Source organism: Bos mutus, chromosome 15, assembly GCF_027580195.1.
Source record: "Bos mutus isolate GX-2022 chromosome 15, NWIPB_WYAK_1.1, whole genome shotgun sequence".
Taxonomy (NCBI): domain Eukaryota; kingdom Metazoa; phylum Chordata; class Mammalia; order Artiodactyla; family Bovidae; genus Bos; species Bos mutus.
Genome location: NC_091631.1, coordinates 8745598 through 8767690, shown reverse-complemented (window position 1 = coordinate 8767690; position 22093 = coordinate 8745598).

Below are 22093 nucleotides of genomic sequence, written 5' to 3'. Positions count from 1 at the left end.
GTTTTCCTTTTATAAGTATACCTGACAAATAAAATTATTCGATATTTCAAGTATAAAAGGCGATGATTTGTATACACATATAGTGTGAAAGTAAAGCCACACAACTCACATCTGGGATTTGAGCCCACACAGCAGGACTCGAACACAGCCTAAACCCAGACTTGGGCTTCAACCACAATCTTTTAACTGGGATCATACCCCCGGTCTCAGGACTTTATGAAACTCAGGGCTCAGGTTCTTGATGTCTCATCGCAGAAAGTATTCGGTGAGAGACAAAGTGATAGGTAAGGAGTGGATTTATTTACAGAGATACACTCTCCACAGACAGACCGTGGGCCATCTAAAAGGGTGAAGTGAAAGGCACTCAGTTGTGTCTGACTCTTTGTGACCCTGTGGACTATACAGTCCATGGGATTCTCCAGGCCAGAATACTGGAGTGGGTAGCCTTTCCCTTCTCCAGGGGATCTTCCCAACCCAGGAATCAAACCCAGGTTTCCCACATTGCAGGCGGATTCTTTACCAGCTGAGCCACGAGGGAAGCCTCTAAAAGGGTGAGAGGCCCCAAAACACAGTGTGAATAGTTTTTTGTTTCTTTTTAAAACGAATTATTTATTTACTGAACCTGGGGCAGATCAGATACACATTCAATTTTACATTTACATCTTTTAGCTCAATTTTGAAGTGTTTACACACACACACACACACACACACAAATTGGCATGCTACAGGTGTCCTAAGGTAAAACACAGTCACCTTAAACCGTTGCAAGTATTTTCACCCAAGGTTAAAGAACTGTTTATCCTGCACATGAAAACTTGTAACAAAGTTAAATTAACTATAGGAAACTCATTACTTGTAGTTTTTCCCTTGCAAAGATTAAAAAAAAAAAAGTACAAATAACCGATATATCTATCAGTCACACCATAATCCTGGATCATCCCCACACCAAAACCAGATGCTCCTTGAATTTTAAACCCATCATCAGAGACCCAGAGAAAGTCATTTTGTGACTAGTGTGAATAGTTTTTATCATCTGGGTAATTTCATAGGCTAACAACTGGGAGGATTATTCCAACTATTTTGGGGAAGGGGTGGAGATTTCCAAGGATTGGACCACCGCCCACATTTTTAGCTTTTCTGGTTAGCCTCAGAACAGTCGTGGTGCTGGTGGGTGGGTCATTTAGCACCTGCTAATACATTACAATGAGCATATAACGAGGCTCAGTGGTCTACTGGAAGTCGAATCTTCCACCATCTTGGACCAAGCTGATTCTAACAAGCTTTTGTCATGTCCTACGGCCCTATCATTCTTTCAAAGGCTGTGCCCTGCCCCCTTCCATCCCGTTTCAAAAGGACTCCCACAATTGAGGTATGGATCATCCACATGCATCATCTCACGTGTGTGTGTGTGTGTGTGGACGTTATGAGTTTCAAATGAAGCAAACTTTATGAGCCACTTACCACAATGTCTGGCACAAGGCTGGCACTCACTTGCGTCATTATGGGATCACTGGAGAGACAGGAGAATGGGTAGAGGTCACAAGGGAGCAAAACTTGCCACCCCAAGACGTGTCTCTTAGGCTTGAGAATTAATTTAGACTGAAGCAAAGGCTCAGGATGAACTTTTACCTTCTCCCAGTAACTGTTTAAAAGAATTTAGACTAAGGGCCTGTTTTAGGAAAAACTATTCCCACAGATCGGAGAAGGCAATGGCACCCCACTCCAGTACTCTTGCCTGGAAAATCCCATGGATGGAGGAGCCTGGTGGGCTGCAGTCCATGGGGTTGCTAAGAGTCGGATACAACTGAGCGACTTCACTTTCACTTTTCACTTTCATGCATTGGAGAAGGAAATGGCAACCCACTCCAGTGTTCTTGCCTGGAGAATCCCAGGGACGGGGGAGCCTGGTGGGCTGCCATCTATGGGGTCGCACAGAGTCGGACACAACTGAAGCGACTTAGCAGCAGCAGCATTCCCACAGATCCAGTATAACGAGCACCAGGTGTGGTAGTCTGGGGCAGGTTGGCAAGGCTGCTGGATCCAAGTCCTCTCTGCCTCCTGGTTTCTTCACGGCCCAGCAAACACCTCGTTACCAAATGTTTGCTCTTGTTCATTTTCCTGGAAATGGCCCTCCTTTCCTTGGCAGTCCTAACCTCTTCCCCCTTCTCCTCCTCTTGGATGACATAGACGCTTCAGTTGACTCACTTGTTCTTAGGACCTATATTCTTATGAAACTCCTGCTTGTATGTAATTAAATTTTATTTTCTCCTGTTAACCTGTCTCATATCAATAGACCAGCCAGAAGAACCTAGAAAGGGAAGTTTTATTCCCTCCCTGACAAGCTCAAAAGTGTAAATCGGATGACCTGGTTTACATCCTGCTTTGACCCGGCCAGCACTAGCTTTGTTTCCTGGGCAAGTTATGTATGTCGTTGGTAAATTAAGGATAACAAAGCCTACCTTAAAGAGTCCTGGTAAGGATTCAATGAGATGATTTCCATAAAGCACGGGGCATAGTATCTTACTAGGCACCCAGTACCTTCTCATTAAAACCTGAGCAGGACCCTGTGGGGAAATTCCAGGGCATAAAAGTCTTTCCAGGTCTCCCGTTTCTTGTTTGTAGGAAAAAAAACTTTCAAGCACCTAGACTTTCACTGAGTTCGAAAGGGCAGATTCAAACAATTACTAATTAGGAGAGTGAGGGAAAACAGAAAGAAAGAATATGCAGGATGGAGCGGGGGCAGGCCTGGTTCCTCCTCAAGGGTTGAACCTAATAATTTGATACTTACCTCTGAGTTCCTCAACAGGATGGTAACTTCAGGCTGAGCAGCCAGACCTCAGACTGGCTGGTAATAGAAATTCCTGGTGCACCACCCACCTATCAGAGGAGGTTTACAAGCGCTGCAGCCCTCCCCACAAATTTTGCCTATAAAATCTCCCTGAAACCTATTATGGACAGTTCGTGTCTTTTGAGCACGAGCCACCTGTTCTCTTTGTATGTTGTTATGCATGCTAAGTCGTTTCAGTCATGTCCGACCCATGCTATCCCATGGAATATAGCCTGCCAGGCTCCTCTGTCCAAGGGATTCTCCAGGGAAGAACATTGGAGTGGGTTGACATGCTCTCTTCCAGGGAATCTTTTCTACCCAGGGATCAAACCCACGTCTCTTTACATCTCCTGCATTTGCAGGCAAATTCCTTATCACTAGCACCACCTGGGAGCCTGTATCCCTTGTAGTTTTCCTTGCAATAAATCTTTCACTGCTCCAAACCCCGACATTTCAGTTTGGCTACGATCTGCACTGGGCACATAAATGTCACTGTTAGCCGTTGATAAGGCTGCTGCTGCTAAGTCGCGTCAGTCGTGTCCGACTCTGTGTGACCCCATAGACGGCAGCCCACCAGGCTCCCCCGTCCCTGGGATTCTCCAGGCAAGAACACTGGAGTGGGTTGCCATTTCCTTCTCCAATGCATGAAAGTGAAAAGTGAAAGTGAAGTCGCTCAGTTGTATCTGACTCTTAGCGACCCCATGGACTGCAGCCTACCAGGCTCCTCCATCCATGGGATATTCAAGGCAAGAGTACTGGAGTGGGATGCCACTGCCTTCTCCTTTGATGAGGCTACTACAGTGCAGAGAGGAAGAGGATCACGCCCCTGTTAGACAGGTTTCAGGAATAGAGGATGAGCGCCATCTAGTGGTCTACAACTGAAGGTCAAATACAATAAACAGCACAGCCAAAAGCACCAGAAATATAATTCAATATTTCCAAGAAAGATTTGGCCACCTCCTGCACACTTCTTAATGTCAAGCTTTAGAGGCTGATATAGAAGTAGAAGAGGAGGAAAAAAGCAAATCAGATAGGTAGTTTTCTAAAGCCTTCTTGACTAGCCCTAGTAAAATGCTCAAAACCCATAAGCTATACCATCAGGAAATGTCTCGAAAGCCCTTGAAATATTATGGATGAAGTTAATGGAGTTCAGAGAAGTTAAGTTTCATCTGAGCTGCCTTTTTCCCCCACCAGGTCGTTGTCTTTCTCCTCTCTCCCAGTGTGCAACTTGATGCCTGGGAAAAATCATCTCATATCTGAATTCAAGCCCCAATTCTGCCCACCTCTAGCTCTGATCTTCAGGAAAGTCCTTTAATCTCATTAAGCCCCAACATCCCCATCTGTAAAGTGGGTCTGTACGTCCCAGTGGGGGAGAAACCAGCTCGATGTGAGAGAGCTGGACTCACGTCTGAGCATCAATTTGGCTTTTCTAAACTACTTTTCTCTTCCCTCAGGTGCAACAAGTAATTCCAGCCTTGATGGATTGTTAAGAAAATAACAGGAATGAAAATTTTTAAACCACCTGGCATTTAGAAGTCTTTAAACATACGATAGCTTTCTTCCTTAGTTATTCTGCAGGTTTGTTGTGAGGTTTGAATGGCACAGTGTACATGAAAGTTCCTTGCATTTTGCCTGGTCCACAAGTAGAAGTTGTGTGTTATGGATGCTGTGGGTTGCCACCCAGATCCCCTCAAAACCATCAGCATGGAGTGGTGATAACAGAGCTCACAGCTGAGTCTCCCTCTGGAAATTGTTCTAGACTAAAGACAGCAGCCTTGACCAAGGTCATATTCCTTACCAGGGTGGTTCACACCCAGGGAATGCTCAGGGTGTGCGTTAAAGTGGCCTTTAAAAGGCCCAACCCAATTGCCTCACTTAAGTCAACTCTGCAGGTTTATTCCAACTTCAGAGCTCCCCGTGGGATGACTGAGGCTTTGTTGCAGCTGACTCACACCCCTTCTTCCCCTCCTCCCTGCCCATTTCTGCTTTCTTCACTTCCCCGCAGCTGTCATTCAGAGAGCACTTCCCAATGAACTTGCTTCAAGCAAACCTTCTCAGAGTCAGCTTCCTGGGGAATTGCCCTGCAACACTTCAGTGTGGGTTCTTTCTTAAAGCCCCAGCTCCCTGCCTCTTTCTTCCCCGCCTGCAAACTGAGGACCTGGAACACGCACATTTGTCTCTTACCGGTTTCACTGGACGAGAATAAAGATAACTGGGGCAAAAAGAAAAAAACCCTAATACCTCAATCTCACTTTCCTCCCCTCTAAATTGAGATTATTACTGTGCTATATCTTTCCAGAATTTTTTAGGCAAATCAGTAAGATGTGGAAGTGAGAACACTTTGGGTAAAAAGATAAATAATCTACAAAAATTGAAGGAATTACGAAATGCTGCAGAATTGACTGACAGGTAATAATTATAATAGCGACAATTTACTGAATAGTAAGCCAGGCACTGTGACACTTTACATGGTCTGTGTCATTCATTTGTCACAAGAATCGTAAAGGTGAATGCTAATATTACCATCACTTTATAACTGAGGAAACTTGGGTATAGAGGATTACATGACTTGCCCAAGGTCATGGAGGGATTGAGTGGTTGGAAGGCAGGCTTGATTCCAGAACCAACACCCCTCTCCACAGGTGCACAGTCAGCTATAACTGAAATAATAACAGGGCAAGATCCTCTCTTTCCTTGATAAGCATGCAGTCATTCCGAGTTTTGAAAACCATTATTTAGAGTTCTAGCAGTTCCAGGACAAATTCCAGGAAATCCAAGACTTCTGGGCAAAATGTGGATGGGTGGGTCAGAAGCCACCTTTTTATGGGGACAACTGAGCCTCTCTGATGAGATAATGAGACTACCCGGCTAGGAGCCTTCCATTACATCAACTTCACTGCCCACTTACGCAGCACGCAGTCATCCCGCTCAGACTGAGTGGAGCCTCGGCGTCCCTGAGCAGGAGGAGAGGGTGCCCCCCTCCACTCATCGGGAACTTAGGGGTCGGCAGCTTCCACTCCCGGTGAAAGGAACACTTCCACGACTGTTTCTTTCTGGCTTTTCTGGAACCTTTTGATGGGAAGCTCAAAGCACACGCCGCTGACTTTCCACTTTTCCAAGGGCCAGGTCTGAGAAAGGAGGGCATTCCATGCTAGGGAGCCATCCGGGATGAAGTCACACAGCGGAGCAGTCTCAGGAACGGGGACACCTGGGACGAGCCAGAGACTATAGCAGGTTGTCTCCCTTATTTACTGCAGCAAAGCAAACCGTCCACAAACTCACTGGCCTAAAACAGGGCCAGGAAACCGCAGCCCGTGGACCAGTTCAGCTCGCCACCTGTTTTTGAAAACAGTTTGTTTGGAAGACAGCCACACCCACTTTGTTTCTGTCACCCTATGGCGGCTTTCGCATTATAATGGCAGAGCTGAGTCACTGTGACAGAAATTGCATGACCCCCAAAAAACTAAAATATTTACTATGTGGCTCTTTCCAGAAGAAAAGGTGATGACCCTGGCTTGACGACGATTTTTCATGTCTCACAATGTTGCGGTTTGACCATGCTGGCTTCTCCCAAGCTCCCTTGGGCAACCACATTCAGCTGAAGGGTGAACTTGGTGAGGGGTTCAGCTGGGATTGCTGGGATCACTGAGCCTCTGCCTCCGGGGGTCTCCTTCCTCAGGGAGATTAGACCACATCTCCCCACACGGTGGTGGCAGGAGCCCCAGCACTCAAGTGCTTATCAGGCCTCCGCCTGCATCATGTTTGTTGATGTTCCATCAGACAAAGCAAGTCACACAAGCCAGCCCAGGCTTCAAGGGAAAGGATATGAATACTGGGAGGGGTGGTTCACTGGGGGCCACCGTGGCAACCGTGTATCACCGTATCACCGTGTATCACCGTGTATCACCGTGTATCACTTTTGTATCACCATGTATCACCTTGGCTTTCAATATTTCTGTGGTTGAATAAATAAGTGCAAAAGATCTGGCTGGAAATAGTGTTCATTCTTTCACTCATTCAGCAGAGATTTAATGAGCCCCTACCATACGCTGGGTCTGATCTGAATGATTGAGTTTGTCCAAGGATTTACCTGAAAGTGAGTCAGTGATGTATGTTTCACAAAAGCTACATGAGTACTGATTCTCTTGCAGCGAAGACGTATTGTGCTTTGAGGTTTTACCTAGTACGTAAGCATTTTAATGTAGTCTAAGAGTATTCCGTTCAGTGCAGATGACACACCTCCCCAAAAGGAACCCAGAGTAATTGTATCTTTACTGTGTCCAGTTTATGAAATGAAACCACACTTGTGGGAATGAAGCAGGGACCTCTCCATTTGCTACCATGATGTGTAGTCTGGGTGGCACGGATTTTAGTTTTGCTTCAGACATCAAGCTCTTAACAGGTATTTATTTTTCCTTTTCATAGTGCTACCTCCAGAGGGAAAGGTCCAAGAGTGGACAGCCAGAGTCCTAGATTCCCATCCTGGCTCTATCAGTACCTCATTTCCTGTCAACATAATGAAGCCAAGATCAATTTTTCACCAGATATGAATATATTTTGCCAGCATCCTGCTTCTCTCTCCTTTAGGGCACAAGGAGAAGGCAATGGCACCCCACTCCAGTACTTTTGCCTGGAAAATCCCATGGACAGAAGAGCTTGGTGGGCTGCAGTTCATGGGGTCGCTAAGAGTCGGACATGACTGAGCGAATTTTCTTTCACTTTTCACTTTCACGCGTTGGAGAAGGAAATGGCAACCCACTCCAGTGCTCTTGCCTGGAGAATCCCAGGGACGGGGGAGCCTGGTGGGCTGCCATCTATGGGGTCGCACAGAGTCAGACATGACTGAAGCGACTTAGCAGCAGCAGCAGCAGGGCACAAGGAAAGTTTGCACTTCTCTGCCACTTGCAGTTAAGTGTAGCCATGTAACTTGCTCTGGCACACCACACGTGAGCAGAAGAGACCAGGAGAAAGTATGAAATCGCCAGGGCTCATCTCTCCTCACTCTTCACTTTTAACAGCATGCATAGATTAAAAAATGCAATACTGAGTCATCACACGCAGGATGGCTGTCCCAAAAAGTTACCCAAACCTACAAGAAACACGGTACAGGCAAGAAATCAACCTTTTTTGTTTTAAGCTGCTGAGGTTTCTGAGATGTATGTTATGCAGCATAACAAAACTCAACCTCACAAAAGCAGATTTCTTGGAAGCAGCACCACATCTGTTTGGGAAAGATACTCTAATGTGTTCTCAGTGCAGAGAAGGAGCATTTCTGACACACTCAACGAACAAAAGATGAACTAAACATCTAAGTGTGAGACAGGAAAAGAAAATTCAGAGAGGGAGATGCAGAAACGAAAGGGAAGGGGAAACCCACAGGACTCGGACCTGTGCCTGCTAATGGGACTCCTCCTCCTTGTGGCCTCTCCAAGTCATCCGTAAACTGGACTTTAACGCTTCTGAATGCTGAGTAAGAGTGGAATTGTCTTGATCATTTATCAATGTGCTTCTGTTTATTATTCACTTGTTTGCTGTGGATTTGTGGGTTGTTTTCTTTTTTCTTTTTTTATATTTTGTTTGTTTTGGTGGAAGCTGGGAAAAGGCTGAATTTCGCTTAAGAATTTTTCTTTATTTATTTAGGCCACACTGTTCAGCCGGCAGGATTTCTGTTCCCTGATGAGGGGTGGACTCCATGCTCCTGCATTGGAAGTGGGGTGTCTTAACCACTGGACCGCCAGGGAAGTCCCAAGAGGCTGCATTTCAATACACCAGGAAATTAACACAAGAAGAAGCAGAGACAGCCTGCGCCACCACTCACAAGAACGGGAGGCAGAAAGTGCCAGAAAGTAGAACTGCAAGTCCCTGGGGATTCACAGAACTCACCAGCACCAGCATATCACATCCAAAGTCACTACCCTGTGCCAGGCAATGATCTAAGCGCTTTATACTATATGCACTTTATGTAACCACTTTGTATGAGTTCCTTAAATCCTCATAACATTGTCAGAAAGTTCAGCCCGCTTGTTATCCTCATCTTACAGATGAAGACTCAGGCCTTGAGAAGTTAAATGTTGGCCATGCAAACAGCTCCCCCTGGTGGACCCCTCTCCAAATGACCGGCTCCCTCTCAACCTTCAGGTCTTAAAGCAAAGGTTTCCCCGGTGGCTCAGATGGTAAAGCGTCTGCCTGCAAAGTAGGAGACCTGGGTTCGATCCCTGGGTTGGGAAGATCCCCTGCAGAAGGATATGGCAACCCACTCCAGTACTCTTTCCTGGAAAATTCAATGGATGGGGGAGCCTGGTGGGGTCGTAAAGAGTCAGACACGACAGAGCGACTTCACTTTCACTTTGTCCTCAAAGAGACTTTCCCCAGGCGCTGTGTCCACCTCCGTCATCCTCTGTCACAACACCTATCACCACACATAGCAAGATTTTAATATGTTTAATCTTCGTATTGTTTTCCTCCGTTAATTTGACGGTAAGTTCCATGACCGCAAGGAGCAGCGCCTGCCGTGTGTACCATTTTATACCACCAGCACCTCACGCAGCCTGAAAGAGGCAACGTGAGGACCCAGAACTGATCCATCAGGAAGGAAATCAGAACGCTTTCAGCCCCAGTCACAAACTATCTGATTAAACGGCTTTTAAAAAATACACTGCTTTTTTTTTTTTCTTTTCATGTAACCAAAAATAGCCAGTATCTTACCTAAACTAGAATTTGTATTTTCCCTATAAATAGGGGGGGAATTTTTCAGCAAACATACCAAAATGTCAAGAGTTTGTTTCAGCAAACATACCAAAATATTAACAGAGTAGGAGACTTATTTCCTTCTTTATGCTTTTCTTTGTTGTTCCAACTTTCTTCTGCTGCTGCTACTGCTGCTAAGTCGCTTCAGTCGTGTCCGACTCCGTGCAACCCCATAGACGGCAGCCCACCAGGATCCGCCGTCCCTGGGATTCTCCAGGCAAGAACACTGGAGTGGGTTGCCATTTCCTTCTCCAATGCATGAAAGTGAAAAGTGAAAGTGAAGTCGCTCAGTCGTGTCCGACTCTTCACGACCCCACGGACTGCAGCCCGCCAGGCTCCTCCATCCATGGGATTCTCCAGGCAAGGGTACTGGAGTGGGGTGCCATTGCCTTCTCCTTCCAACTTTCTTCAGTGAATATCTATTATGTTTGCAATAAAAAATAAACAGGGACTTCCCTGGCAGTCCAGTCGTTAAGACTCGGAGCCTCCAATGAAGGGACACAGGTTCGACTCCTGGTCGGGGAAATAAGATTCTGCATTAAACATGGCGCAGCCAAAAGAAAAAGAAAGAAAAGAAAAACAAACATAAAGACTGTTGGTACTTTTTTTGAACATCTCTGCCCTTGAGTTTGTGAATGAATTCTGGGGTCAGTCTTCTTCCACCTGCTTCTCTTTCTCTGGACAAAATTAAGCCAATGCCAATCGCATCACCTTGCACACAGTAGGCACTTCTTCCTGTTTCGATGAATGAATGGGAAACATGGAGGGAATAAAAAAAAACAGAATCTGCTCATTCTCCATGAAGGGAAAGCAAACGGAGGGAAGACTTCTCAACTGGCTTCATTTCATTGCAGCCATGGAGGATGGTGGGAGAGACATAAAGTTGTGGACTCCAAGAGCTCAGGATTTGAAGTCAGATGGATCTGGGTTCAAATCCCACTTCTGTCTCCAATCAAGCTGAGCAACTCTGGGAAACGTATATAACCTCCTGACATCTCTGATGTGGCACAGAATTAAGCCTTTTCTTCACAAACCAGAAGGGATAGAGGGAGATTCCCACAAGGAAAAGCAGAGAGAAATTGATCAATATGTTAGCTATTACTTTTTTTAATTAATTTTTATTGGAGTACAGTTGCTTCACAATGCTCTGTTAGTTTCTGCTGTACAGAAAAATGAATCAGCCATAGATATACGTATATCCTCACCCTTTTGGCCTTCCTTCCCGACCAGGTCACCACGGTGCATTAAGGAGAGTTCCCTGCATTATACAGTCTATGCTCATTAGTTATCCGTTGAATATGTGTCAATCCCAGTCTCCCAATTGCTCCCGCCCTCCTTTCCCCTTTGGTATCCATATGTTTACTCTCTACATTTGTGTCTCTATTTCTGCTTTGCCAATAAGATCGTCTATACCATTTTTCTAAATTCCACATATATATATATATATATATGTTAATATACCATATTTGTTTTCTCTTTCTTACTTCACTCTGTGTGACACTCTCTAGGTCCTTCCATTTCTCTACAAATGACCCAACTTTGTTCCTTGTTGTGGCTGAGTAGTATTTCACCATACACCCCACCACGTGTGGGGGGATCTTCTTTATCCATTCCTCTGTCTTCGGATATTTCAGTTGCTTTCATGTCCTGGCTGGGCTTCCCAGGTGGTGCTAGTGGTAAAGAATCCACCTGCCGATGCAGGAGATGTGAGAGACACAGGTTCGATACCTAGGTTGGGAAGATCCCTAGAGTAGGAAAGGGAAACCTGCTCCAGTATTCTTGCCTGAACAAGTCCATGGACAGAGGAGCCCGGCAGGCTAAGGTCCGTGGAGTTGCCAAGAGTCGGACACGACTGAGCACACACGCGTGTCCTGGCTGTTGTAAACAGCGCTGCTGTGAACTCTGGGGTGCATGTATTTTTCTGAATTGTGGTTTTCTGGGTATGTACCCAGTAGTGGGATTTCTGGGTCATATGATGACTCTTTTATTTTAATAGATAGCATATTCAAAAGCAGAGACATTACTTTGCCAACAAAGGTCCGTATAGTCAAGGCTATGGTTTTTCCTGTGGTCATGTATGGATGTGACAGTTGGACTGTGAAGAAGGCTGAGTGCCGAAGAATTGATGCTTTTGAACTGTGGTGTTGGAGAAGACTCTTGAGAGTCCCTTGGACTGCAAGGAGATCCAACCAGTCCATTCTGAAGATCAGCCCTGGGATTTCTTTGGAGGGAATGATGCTGAAGCTGAAACTCCAGTACTTTGGCCACCTCATGTGAAGAGTTGACTCATTGGAAAAGACTCTGCTGCTGGGAGGGATCGGGGGCAAGAGGAGAAGGGGACGACAGAGGATGAGATGGCTGGATGGCATCACTGACTCGATGAACGTGCGTCTGAGTGAACTCCAGGAGTTGGTGATGGACAGGGAGGCCTGGCGTGCTGCGATTCATAGTGTCTCAAAGAGTCAGACATGACTGAGCAACTGAACTGAACTGATGGTGACTCTATTTTTAGTCTTTTAAGGAACATCTATACTGTTCTCCATAGTGGCTGTACCAGTTTACATTCCCATCCACAGTGCATGAGGGCTCCTTAGCAATCACTTTTGTGACTGTAGTTGCCATTATTATCAGGGGCAAATGCTACATCATCTTAGCTGCTCTCCCTCCCTTCCTGCCTCCCTCCTGCACTCTCCACCCACCAAAACCCTAGAGGTTATCAATCAGTACAAGCTGGGAGGGTCCTCCAAAATCTCTGCAGATGGTGACTTCAGCCATGAAATTAAAAGACGCTTACTCCTTGAAAGGAAACTTATGACCAACTTAGACAGCATATTAAAAAGCAGAGACATTACTTTGCCATTAAAGTCCATCTAGTCAAGGCTATGGTTTTTCCAGTAGTCATGTATGGATGTGAGAGTTGGACTATAAAGAAAGTTGAGCACTGAAGAATTGATGCTTTTGAATTGTGGTGTTGCTTTTGTGCTATGGTGTTGAAGGAGACTCTTGAGAGCCCCTTGGACTTCAAGGAGATCCAACCAGTCCATCCTAAAGGAGATCAGTCCTGGGTGTTCATTGGAAGGACTGATGTTGAAGCTGAAACTCCAATACTTTGGCCACCTGATATGAAGAGCTGACTCATTTGAAAAGACCCTGATGCTGGGAAAGATTGAAGCCAGGAGGAGAAGGGGACAACATAGGAGGAAATAGTTGGGTGGCATCACCAACTCGATGGACATGGGTTTGAGTAAACTCTGGGAGTTGGTGATGGACAGGGAGGCCTGGCGTGCTGCAGTCCATGGGGTCTCAAAGAGTCAGACACAACTGAGCGACTGAACTGAACTGAACTGGGAGGTTGGGAGCAGGTCCAGCCTCCATTGCACTTTTCTCTCTGTTATTTACACATTCTCAGATGTCCTGATGATAGTGAGCAGACTATATTTATGAAATATTTTGCACTATATAGAGCACATGCAAAGCTTTTTGAAGAAGATGCCACCCTTCAGAAAAAATAGGCTTTCTTTAGAGAGTCATTGTCAATGATTCCTTTCAGTTCTACTGAACTCTCTAGTTAATCAAGAAATCTAGAGCAAATATCCAGAGCTTTAAGCACTTTGCAAAATGAAGTGGCTCTACACATGTAAGGCTTTTTCAAGTGCATGAAGTAAGTGGTGCCAGCTGTTAATAACTTGTAAGTGAAGTCGCTCAGTCGTGTCAGACTCTTTGCGATCCCATGGACTGTAGCCCACTAACCTCCTCCATCCATGGGATTTTCCAGGCAAGAGTACTGGAATGTGTTGCCATTTCCTTCTCCAGGAGATCTTCCCGACCCAGGGATTGAACACAGGTCTCCCACATTGTAGGCAGATGCTTTTACTGTCTGAGCCACAAGGCTTACTGGGCCCAAATTCCTTCAGATAAAACAAGTTGATCACCCTCAATGTACTTTTCACTTACATCCTTTATATCTTCATAACACATTAATGTGTAAATTACTTTTTTCTGCAAATAGAAAAGGCGATTGCGGGGGAGTAAAATTTTGAGTGACTAGCAAAGAAGCGTGAACAATAGTTGCTGTTATTAACCTCTCGTGGTCTTAACCCGAGCCTCAGCTGTTTCATCTTAAAAACGGGGACACCCAGGGGCATGTCACCGAGAAGCACTCAAATCTTGGTAGCTATTATTATTATTACTACTGGCTAGTCACTTCGTGATAGGCTCTGGGCAATGTGCTCTCTTTTTAACCCCACAACAGGCCTTTGATGGGGCACTATTGTTATTCCCATTTTGAGATGGGATTACGGAGGTTTGGAGCAGTTTGGTAACTTGCTCAGAGTCACAAAAATTTAGCTGGCCCCCTCTGTCAGGTTTCCAATTGAGTGCTCTTCTGTAGCTGGGACAGTATGGGTCGACACCTGGGGCTACTGCATTCCTCTGGGCAGCAGACAGTGGAAGTGTTTTCCTTAAACAGGTGCTCCACCTGGAGCTTGTTTCCAGGAAAACAATTCAGCTTTGCTAAGGCTCTTGCTGCTGCTGCTGCTAAGTCGCTTCAGTCGTGTCCGACTCTGTGCGACCCCAGAGACGGCAGCCCACCAGGCTCCCCCGTCCCTGGGATTCTCTAGGCAAGAACACTGGAGTGGGTTGCCATTTCCTTCTCCAATGCAGGAAAGTGAAAAGTGAAAGTGAAGTCGCTCAGTCGTGTCCGACTCCTAGTGACCCCATGGACTGCAGCCTACCAGGCCCCACCATCCATGGGATTTTCCAGGCAAGAGTGCTGGAGTGGGGTGCCATTGCCCTCTCCGCCTATGGCTCTTATCCCACCCTTAATTAATGCTTAGGAACCCAGTCTGGGTTATTGGGCTTTGTGATACATCCTCAAGCAAAGTTTGCAGGATCAAATGGTTATACTTAAAAAAAAATTTTTTGGCCATGTCATGTGGCTGTGGGATCTAGTTCCCTGACCAAAGGTCGAATCTACATCCCCTGCACTGGAGTCTTGGAGTCCTAACCACTGAGCTTCCAGGGAAGCCCCAGGTTAAACTTTATTCTAGGCATTTCTGCAAGCATGTTTTTGAATTAGATTTACATTTTAATGGGTGGAATAAGGCAGATTGCCCCTCCATAATGTGGATGGGCCTCATCCAATCAGTTGAAGTCTTGAACAAAACAACAGAAAAACAATCCTAAAAAATTCTCCAGGGGACTGCCTTCAACTGAAACTGCACAGTCAGCTGTCTCAAGTCCCGCCCTGTCAGCTCACATTTCAGATTTGGACTTGCCAGCCTCCAAATATACCTATTTTCTGTTGATGCTGTTTCTCTGGAGAACCCTGGCTAATACAAGCCCATTGCAGTCTGAGGGGAAGGGGGTCAGCATCAGGACACAGAGAAGAGGAACCACTATCCTTGGATAAACAGGAGGAAGAAGCACTTTGACAGGCTATCGTCTTGATTATCTATTACTCCCTAGTTCACAGCCAGAACCAGAGCTGACTGGCTCCAAGCATCTGTTCTTAACCCCTTGTAGTGGGTCGAATGGTGGTCCCCAAAATGTTACAATCACTTCCTAATCCCTAGGACCTGTGAATATAACCTTAGTAGAGAAAAGGATCTTTGAAAATGTAATTAATTTAAGGACCTCTGATGAGATCATCCTGGATTTTAGTCACAGTCCATAGGGTCACTAGGAGTTGGACACGACTGAGCGACTTCACTTTCACTTTTCACTTTCATGCATTGGAGAAGGAAATGGCAACTCACTCCAGTATTCTTGCCTGGAGAATCCCTGGGACGGGGGAGCCTGGTGGGCTGTCTTCTCTGGGGTCACACAGAGTCGGACATGACTGAAGCGACTTAGCAGCAGTAGCAGCAGCAGTGACTAAAATCCTGTTTAGTCACTCAGTCATGTCTGACTCTTTGCAACCCCATGATCTGCAGCCTGCCAGGTTCCTCTGTCCATAGGGATTCTCCAGGCAGGAATACTGGAGTGAGTTACCATGCTCTGCTCTGGGGAATCTTCCCAACCCAGGCAGGGATCAAACCCAGGTCTCCCACATTGCAGGCAGATTCTATTACTGTCTGAGCCACCAGGGAAGCCCTTGGTGGCCCCTAAATCCCATGATACATGTCCTTACAAGAGACACACGGGAGAGATTTGATAGACAAGAGAAAGTGACATAAAGACAGAGACAGAGATTAGAATGAGCAACTGCAAGCCCAGGAATGCCAACAGCCATGAGAAACTGGAAGAGACAAGGAATAAAACCCCTGCTAGAACCTCTGGAGGGACCATGGTCCTGCAAACACCTTGGCTTTAGACTTCTGACTTCTGACCTCCAGAACTAGGAGAGCAGAAATCCCTATTTTAGCCAGCAAGTTTCTTATAATTTGTTATGACAGGAAACTAATACACCCCTATTTCCAATAACTGGGATACAAGAGAGGGAGCAAACACAACCAGTGAGCAACTTACAGTAACCAAGACCATCCATTCTTGAAATATAAATGAGTAAGATCTTCGAATGGTACAAGGGAAGGAAACCAATGTTGACCAAGTGCTTACTGTGATCCAGGCACCGTCCTAGGCACTTGGTTCTATTATTTCATTTAATTCTCATAACAACCTTATAAAGCAGCTACCATTAATGAGCATGTGAGGCTCTGCTGGCAAGATCTAAGTTGGGTTAGGAGGTTAACTATTCCTTCATACAGAACTTCGAGACTCCAGACATGACATAACCCATCTAAGAAATCAACGCATTAGCCAAGAGGTAATCAGGTATATCCATCAGAACACAGTACCAGAGCAGGGTAGGAACCCCAAAACTCCCACTCACCAGCTGTGTGACCCTGGGCAGGTCCCTAACATCTCTGTGTCTCGGTTTCTCCATCTCTTTATACTGGAATCTGCCTTATATAAGGTCTTTGTGAGTCAAAGCATGTAAGGCATGTAGGGCCAATCCTGGCTGACAGCGGCCACTCCATAAGGGTTAGCCATTACTGTAACACACGTGCTATCAAGCACATGGTAAACACTCAATGGATATTTACTATTATTATCATCATTAGTTCAGGTAAGACCCAGCTCGACCTTAATCTTTCCCTGTTTCTTCTAGAGAGTCACAATCTTGATTCCGTTAGACTTTTAAAAAGCCCTCCTTAGAAGACAAAAATTGGATTAAAATAAAAGTTCTCAGAATGTAAGGACTCAGACTGATCCAAAGTACACAGCATATAAAGTAATGGCAGGAGAGGGGGCATTTCTTTAAGCCTTTCAACACACAGTTAGTAGAAAATCAAGCTTAATTTCAAAATTATAACAAAAATAGATTCAAAGATAGTCACAGCACTTGAAATGCCACAATTTACTAGGGCAAAAGCCACTGACTGTTGGGTGGGTGGAGGGAGGAGAGGCAAGGAAAAAAGACAGAATGGCTTTCCTAAAAATAAAATTGTAAAAGTAAAACCAAAGTGAAAAATTCCTTCCAAGAAATCCTCAGGATCTTTGACCGTACTGTAATAAACTGGGGACAGAACAGTTTGACTGATTGCTTATTCCTTAGTTCATTCTTTTACTTATTTAACCTTTTCTTGCCTGGAAAATCCCATGGACAGAGGGGCCTGGTAGGCTGCAGTCCATGGGGTCACTAGGAGTCGGACACGACTGAGCGACTTCACTTTCACTTTTCACTTTCCTGCATTGGAGAAGGAAATGGCAACCCACTCCAGTGTTCTTGCCTAGAGAATCCCAGGGACGGGGGAGCCTGGTGGGCTGCCGTCTCTGGGGTCGCACAGAGTCGGACACGACTGAAGCGACTTAGCAGCAGCAGCAGTAGCACATTAATAAGTGGTTCCAAGTTTTATTACCCAGGGCAGTGTCTTTAAACAACTTCAGTTCAGGCTAGAAAGAACTGAGGGTTACAGAGGAACATTAGAAGGGAAGAAATGTTCACTCCAGATTTCAAAGGAAAGTACTAAACCAGATGACTGCCCAGGTCACTTCCTGTCCCTGTGAAGCTAATTTCAGACCATGGGATCAATCCCATATCACAGTATCAGTATATACAATCTGCCTATTGGCTGAGCACACACTGTTGATGTCATCAATGTACTTTTGTAAATCAAATAGATTTTACTTCTGCTTTTGTTTATTGCTCCTCTCTACCAGCATGTACATTTCATGCCTAGTTGTTTGCATTCTTAAACTGTCTGGGGACTTCCCTGGGCTCAGTGGCTTAAGACTCCATGCTCCCAAAGCAGGGGGCCCAAGTTCAATCCCTGGTCAGGGAACTAGATCCCACATGCTTAAACTAAGAACTCACATGCCACAACTAAAAAGAGAGAGAGAGAGAGAAATCCTGCATGCCTCAACTAAGACCTGGCACAACCAAATAAATGATTTTTTTAATAAAATAAAACAATGCCTGGCTCATAGAAGGTGTTCGATAAATACTTGCTGAGTGATGAGGCCAAATACAACCTCTATTCAAGCACTGAGAATGACAAAACGGAATCCAGATGGCCTTTAAGCATCCCCATTGATAGAGGTGTGCATCCTCAGTCACTTCCGTCGTGTCCAACTCTGTGCGACCCGGTGGACTCCAGCCTGCCAGGCTCCTCTAACCATGGGGATTCTCCAGGCAAGAATACTGGAGTGGGTTGCCATGCCCTCCTCCAGGGGATCTTCCCAACCCAGGGATCAAACCCATGTCTCTTATGTCTTCTGCATTGGCAGGTGGGTTTTTACCACTAGTGCCACCTGGGAAGCCCTATTGATAGAGGGTGCCATAGCAACACGCTCTCGCTTCTCCTTTCTCCGGGAACAGGCCTTCCTTCATCTGAACACGTGGGCCCCAGGCAGCCATGTTTGGGCCCTGTGATATATCACTTTCTTGTTCCTAAGTGACTGGACCAAAGCAGGACACATGCCCTAACCTGAGCCAAACCAATTCTCTTTTCTGGGACTTAATTCCACCTCTGTAAGCACAGAGGGATTTTGACAAAATTGACCTGTGAACTCATTCACAGATCCAGTGGCTGGGAGAGACAAAACTACAAAAATAGAAGAGAAGCTGGACAATACAGAAGAGCACAGAGAAGGAAATTAAAAAATCACCCGTTTATCAGACTTTGTAGTAATAAAAAGTGGGAAACAACATGCCTGTACAAAAGGAAATGGATAAATGAACCATGGTACATGAATACTAGTCAGCACTGTCATGGAAAGATTTACAAAACATACTGCTAAGTAACCAAAGCAAGGCACCAACAAAATGTGCTGTGTTACTACATATATTGCGTTGGCCAAAAAATTTGTTCCGGTCTTTCATACCATCTTACCGAAAAACCCGAACAAACTTTGACCAACCCAACAGTTACGTATTTTCTTAAACGACATATTGTGTATAAAGGTCTATAAGACTATAAACCATACTGATAGCCATAGCTACCTCTGGGGAAGACAGATGTGATGAAGAACTTTTAGGTTTTATGCAAAATAATTTTATAGTATTTGACTATGTTAATATGATACTGTATTCCTACACTAACTTGCTTAAAGGAAAAAAATCAAAATGATGAAAAGATCTGGGCTTCCCTGGTGGCTCATATGGCAAAGAATCTGCCTGCAATGTAGGAGACCCAGGTCCAATCCTTGGTTCGGGAAGATCCCCTGGAGAAGGGAATGTCAATCCACTCCAGGCCTGGAGAATTCTATGGACAGAGGATCCTGGCAGGCTCCAGTCCATGGGATCACAAAGAGTTGGACACAACTGAGCGATTAACACACACTCACTAAGAAGTAGAGTCCATTGAGATCAGAGACAAAGAAACCATTTAGGAAGCTGTGGGCATTGCTTAAATGTGAGGGTATTAGGCCTGAACCACTGCAGAAGGGATGATGAAAAAGAGATAAACGTGTGATAGGTTTAGGGTGTAGAGTTGAGACCCGTGATTGATTGGATGTGGCGTTGGGGGTGGGGGGCTTGGGGATGATTGACACTTTCAGAGTAAAGAGCATGGGCTTTGGAATTCAGCTGCCAAGACTCAAAGCCCAACCCAGCTCTTACCTGCTGAGGGATATTAGGCAAGTTAGTTCACATCCCATCTCTGTCTGCTCATTTGTCAGTGAAGATGAAAATATTATTTCCTAGCTCGCAGAGCTTTTAGGAATCAATTTGTGTGAAGTGCTTAGAACTTTGTCATTGCTCTGGATATATGTTGGTTATTATTAGAAGGACTCCTTTATTATTACCATCACAATCATTGTCATCAAAATTATCATCACTACAGCCAAATTTAGTCCCTGAGCCTAGATGACCAGTTGGAAATAGAGGAAAAAAATATAATTTGAACTGAAGCAGGACTGGGGGTCAGAGAAGTAAGGAAGCCAAGAAGAGTCCACAAGACTGATTACTGTGGTTAACTAAAGGGCAGCAACAGAGAAAGAAGGGTGAGTGTTGAGGGGAACTACCTAGCAAGTTAGTTAAGGATTAGGTTTGAAGGAAATTGTATGAGTACATATATTTTAAAACAGAAAAACACTGGTTGAGTCTTTCATCTTTTTTGAAGTTTATGCTTAAAAATCAGGTATATAAAATTATAGGGAGCTTATATATTATACACTATATGTGAGTTTCCCAAGGGGACTCCCTGGTGGCTCAGATGGTAAAGCATCTGCCTGCAGTGCAGGAGACCCAGGTTCCATTCCTGGGTCAGGAAGATTCCCTGGAGAAGGAAATGGCAACCCACTCCAGTACTTTTGCCTAGAAAATCCCATGGATGGAGGAGCCTGGTAGGCCACAGTCCATGGGGTTGCAAAGAGCTGGAAGTGACTGAGCGACTTCACTTCCAAACGGGCGCTAGTGGTAAAAAAAAAAAAAAACAAAAAAAACCTGCCTGCCAATGCAGGAGATGTAAAAGATGAAGGTTTTATCCCTGGGTCCATAAGATCCCCTGGAGGAGGGGATGGCAAGCCACTCCAGTATTCTTGCCTGGAGAATCCCAGGGACAGAGGAGCCTGGCGGGCTACGGTCCACAGGGTCACAAAGAGTCAGACAGGACCGAGTGACTTAGCATGCATGCACATTATATGTATATAACAATTTATTCTTACTGTAGTGAATTAAAATATTAAACCAAAGCAACCGTCCCTTCGAAAACACAGCCTCACTTCCTGCCCCAGCTCACTTCCCTATTTTTACACATACACTTAACACTATATTGAGTACCTAATGTAGTGGATGTGATCAACATACACCTTTGTTATTGCCTTTCACTATCTCTTGAAAATTTATTAAGGTAGAGAAATCTTGTTCGGACACTAGAGAAAAATTCTGGCAGAGCCATAACTTTTTTACTTGCTTTTAGTTAAAAGATAGTCTTCAATTCAGAAATTAAAATGCCCGTTCCCACATGTGAACACAAACACTAAACTCAATTTTCAACCTGATCTCTGCTCCAGGTGGAACCTGCTTCCCATCCTGCCTTTCTGCTCTTTATTCCCCACCCCATTTGGTTGTTCAGTGGCTAAGTCATGCCCAACTGTTTGCAAGCCCATCAACTGTAGCCCGCCAGGCTCATTGGTCTATGGCATTTCCCAGGTGAGAATACTGGAGTGGGTTGCCATTTCCTCCTCCAGGAGATCTTCCCGACCCAGGGATCATACCTGAGTCTATTGTGCCTCCTGCATTGGCTGGTGGATTCTTTACCACTGAGCCCACCTGGAAAGTCCAGAATTTCTCTTTCAAAAAACCCTCACCAACTCCTCCCCTCCTACTTCCTAATATTTTAAAATATCCTTAATCTAAATGAGCGATACAAGGTCCAAGGAACTGTTCTGTAACCATTGCCTGTGTATATTCTGCACAAGTGAATCTGGGTTTGAAATTTACTATCTATTACATAGCTTGATGTTTCAATCTTGACTGTTCAATATGAATACATGTAACTTTGTTTTGTATGCTTTTTGTAATAAAGATGTGATCATTTTATAGCTGTTTTGCAACTTCCTTTTTTTTTTTTTTTTTTTAGTTTAAACTTGTATTTTACAGACTCTTATCAGTAAGTATATATGGTTTCAGTTAGTTATTACCCTCTTGAATATTAAACACAATCAGGTGGTCCTAACTCTACTCTGGCAGTAAGCAAAGATAAACAAACCTTCCCAGCAAGTCAAATTTCACTCCTAGACTGGTTTAGCTTGATGGACAAATTTTTTGTTTTGTTTTTTGGGTTTTTCTGTTTTGTTTTGTTTGCAACTAGAGTCCTTTTTTTTTTTTTTTTAAGGACACCTGAGTGATTTTTGCTCAAAAAAAAAAAAAATCCCAAATTAAAAAAGAATAAAAACAACACTGAATCCATTGCCACAGATTTGTGTTATCTTCCTTGAATCCGTTGTAAGTAGTTTATGACTTCCCATAGAAGATCTTGCACTCTCATTCATCATTCTATTTTTCTCCCTGTAAAATCACTTTTCTGGCCAACTTGAGATCCTTTAAGGGCAGATACGCAGTCATCTTTGTAT